At 40.5% G+C, this 3,924-nt stretch overlaps 1 protein-coding gene across 3 annotated transcripts in view; it reads right to left on the reverse strand.

Annotated features, from left to right (window-relative positions):
* DUSP10 (dual specificity phosphatase 10) overlaps positions 1-3,924 on the reverse strand; it is a 34,301-nt gene that overhangs the window by 26,950 nt on the left and 3,427 nt on the right. The gene's annotated exons all lie outside the window — the stretch shown is intronic.

Below are 3,924 nucleotides of genomic sequence, written 5' to 3' on the forward strand. Positions count from 1 at the left end.
TCCTTCGGACCCCCCAAACTTCAAAACTCATGAGCCAGCCCCACCTCACCCCTAAGTCAACTTAAAAAATTGCAATTATTTTTAAAACATGCTTTCATATGCCTTCTCAGTTTCATCTTCTTTAAAGATCTTCCCCACAATCATTAAAAATAAGATGGATTTTTTATGTAATCATAGGACCTCATCAACAGGAACTTTAAACGGTGGGTCAGGGGGGAAAGCCCATGAAAATAAGTAGATAATACAAGATGCAAGAAAAAAAATCATAACGATGCCAACATGGTTTATATGGCTGGGTGAAATTTTGGGCTGTTATTTTAATCCGTCCCCCAAAACTGCATATCTGGGCCAAATGAAAAATTTTGTAAATTCACATGGAATTTCATGGAAAACAACACTTGAGCAGCAATTATCTATGCAGCTCTAATTGTTTTGTCTGTGGATTATTCACTAATAAAAGACAACTCCTCCCTTGTGCAGTCTTGAGGTCCCTCTGTTCCCCGAGTAGACTCCTGAAAGTTTTACCGTTGACTTAATTAGCTCCAGACTTCTACCCCATGCTCCTTTCTCATCAAGTTCTAGCAGGTGATGCAGCTGTTCAGCATTCAGGTTATCAGGACTCCAGGTTTCCTTCCACTGAATTCAGTGACAATTTTGCCATCTGCTACAAAGAGAGCAGAAGCAGGCCCAAGTCACTGACTTTTCTCTTCCTCCCTCCTCCCCCATCTACTGACTTTGAGGGAGAAAAAAAAAAGACAACAATGAATGGCCAAGCAAATAGTGTGAGCACATTGAGACTTAGCAGTAACTGGTGACAGACTCTGCTGCAATCGGTTCTGCATGTGGCATGACACAGAGAGAAGAAGATGGTGACAGGCAAAGAAAGTCAACCACCAGGAAAGGTCTGTTAATTACTTGATGCTAATATCTGTGCTTGCAGGGAGAGTAAAGGGAATAGGGGTGGAAGAATGTGAGAGCAGGCTACTCTGCAGCTTGTAAACAGTCAAAACTAATGACACTTCAGGTTTGGTTTGGGTAAAATGGAGGAACAGTTTAGGATTATATCCAGTTTGACATTAATCCTAAAAGTTCATGAGTTCTGTAAAAATAGAAATGTTTTCATTTATTATTCAAGAGGCATTGTGGCATTTTAAGTTTGGCTTAACAATCAAATGCAAACCTCATTTTGAAATTTTAAAAAAAATGTACCCCATAACCAAAGGAAGTGGGAGAGGAGGATCATTACCCACAGAACACAAAAAGGCAAAGACGCTTCAGATTCAAACATAAACCAATGTGGCTTCTTGCTGAAGCACCAGCTCACGGGGTCCTGTTAATAACACCACTACAAATAAATTTAAACACTCAGTTAACCCCCAATTAATTACAGTAACCCGGGGGAGGTTAGGTTAAAGTGGGTTTATGTAAAGCCTGCTCTTCTAAAACCAGCACAACATGTCCGTGCGACTTTTAAAGAGCGATTCCAACATTTAAAGTATAAGACAGATATTGGAATGAGGCCTCTCATCAGAACTGTAAATTAAAGCAGTAATTTAATCCCCAAGGCAGAGGGCCCTGAGGTTCTCTGATCAGTTTCTCCTCAATGTGACACTGCATCACTAAAATGGCAACACGGCTGCCTGGTTGACAGGCAGCACCAAACATGGAGAACATGGCACCAGATCAGGGGGACATAAACTTGGACAGCAAGGTTAGCAACCAATGTTTACAAACATCAAACAGAGGATCAGATGGGCCAGCAATAAATTATGACTGGATTGCAGCAAGCAAGAGAAACATCTTAAAATAAAAAGCAAAGAGGCTTTATATGCTACCTTCAGTTTTATTTCAACCCCTAACCCCGCACAAACACATACACACACACACACACACACACACACACACTTGCATCACATCAGCACTGAAGCATGAGGGGGGAAAAAATCCTATCTGACAAATTAAACTAAGTAACAAACACCTCTGCCACCATTTCCCAGGCCTGGAGACCTAAGGCAGAGCCTTGTTAAAAGTAACTTTGTAACAGGCTCAACTCAACAGAACCCTGTTCAAACCCTCTTCAGAAGTAGCAGAGGGAACAGGAGTTTAAAATGTTAACGTGGGAGTGCTCCTCTCTTCTCTCCCCTCACTATGTTTTCCCAGGCCAATTCTGCTTCCTTAGGCTGCAGCTTTTAAAACTATGTAAGTGAATGTGTTTCTGCTGTTGTCCTCTACCTCCATTTCTGAAATAGTTCACAGGGGGATTCGTGGGAAAGAAAAAAAAAAAAAAAAAAATCAAACTTTTCTACTAAAGTCTTCTCTAAGACAGCTGGTAACACTTCTCATCAGTTTTAAAACTGTGTGCTTCTGAGTTTCTAGTGTGTATGGGACGACGGTGTCATGAGCACACACTGATAATCTCAGCAGATAGCCTCACACATAACACAGGTGGGGCAGGATTTTAAAAAAAAAAAGAAGAGAAGAAATTTTATGTAGGAAGTGTGTAGGGACTGTCCTACTCGGGCTTTGTTTGCCCAGCATTTCAATGACACTAAAATAAAATCATATGAATATTTCTTAATTGGCACATTTCATCCCTGGACCCTGGTATAGTCAAGATATGATGTCACTTAAACTTCTTGATCTACTTTACAAAGAAATTTAGGAACTGGTTTTTGTTTCTATAATTTCTCACTTTAATTCCTGAAAATTTAAGAGTATCAAGATTATGGTTTGCAAATTGTACACAGAGGGGAAAGGAAGTTTCAAACAGAATGACTATCATCAGCACCAGCGAATTCAGAAAGAAAACTTAATTGCACAAAGCAGTTCTTCTTCCTTCTACATAGACAAGAAACATCACAGTGGCCTAATGAGTTCTGTGCAAGTCTATTGAGAAAGAGCTGCAACTGTCAAAACAAAAAGTCAGTGTCACTGTGAGTTGCAGATAATGCACAAAGAAAGGCAATCACAAACTTTAAGGTTTAATAAAAATCAGAGTTGAGTAAAGCCCAATACAAAAACTTTAATTTAGCTCTGTTGTACCTGTCTAGTTTTCTAGCAGCTCCAGAGCAGCTGATTGAGCTGCCATATATTCTAGGCCACAGTTCGTAGGCTAAAGGAAATGACTTATGAGGACAGGTTATTTGAACTTAATATGTACAGTTTGGCCAAATGATGGCTAAAGTGAAAAGGGAAGAGAATGAGATTATGTCCTTTAAATACTCATATGACCAAGAGAGAAGTCTTTATTTTGGTGACAACACTGTTCTAATTAGGAGCACCAGAATTAAACAAACAAAAGGCCAAGTGTCTTTGAACACACAGCTGTGTGAGAAGAGGCATTTTAGTGCCTTGGGCAGGGATGCTGGTGAGCACCAGACAGCAGGAGGGTGGGGAAGAGAAGAATGTCAAGTACTGGAGAGAGGTGCATTACTGCTGCATGCACCACCCAGAGCTCTGTAGGATGTGCCCACTAAATTGAGACTAGTGCCCCTCTTGCCCCACCCTTGTTATGCTAGTGAATGTAATATTAGGAAAAGCAAAGCCCAAGAGAGTGCATCTTTCAAGACAGTGATAAAAAAAAAGCCTTGTAACAGTGGTTCTTTGAAAATGTTTTTCCTTCATGGCAAGAAGATTCTTTCCCAGATCCTCTCTTCAACAAGTTCATCCCGCACAACTTGGATCTCAAATTATTTCATGCTATCTACCAATGGAACACAGTGCAGCTACTATTAGTACTCCACAGAGGGATCTGAGAACCACTGCGCTATGGAATAATTCAATATTAGTACTTGAGACTAGTCAACCAAATAGTCCTTCCTTCTCCCTTTTACTGCTGCATGCACCACCCAAACTTCTAGGAGACCAGTTGTGTACAGACTAAAATAAGCAAGACCAAAACATAACCCCCCCCCCCCCTCAAAT

Source organism: Alligator sinensis, unplaced genomic scaffold, assembly GCF_000455745.1.
Source record: "Alligator sinensis unplaced genomic scaffold, ASM45574v1 scaffold266_1, whole genome shotgun sequence".
Taxonomy (NCBI): Eukaryota; Metazoa; Chordata; order Crocodylia; family Alligatoridae; genus Alligator; species Alligator sinensis.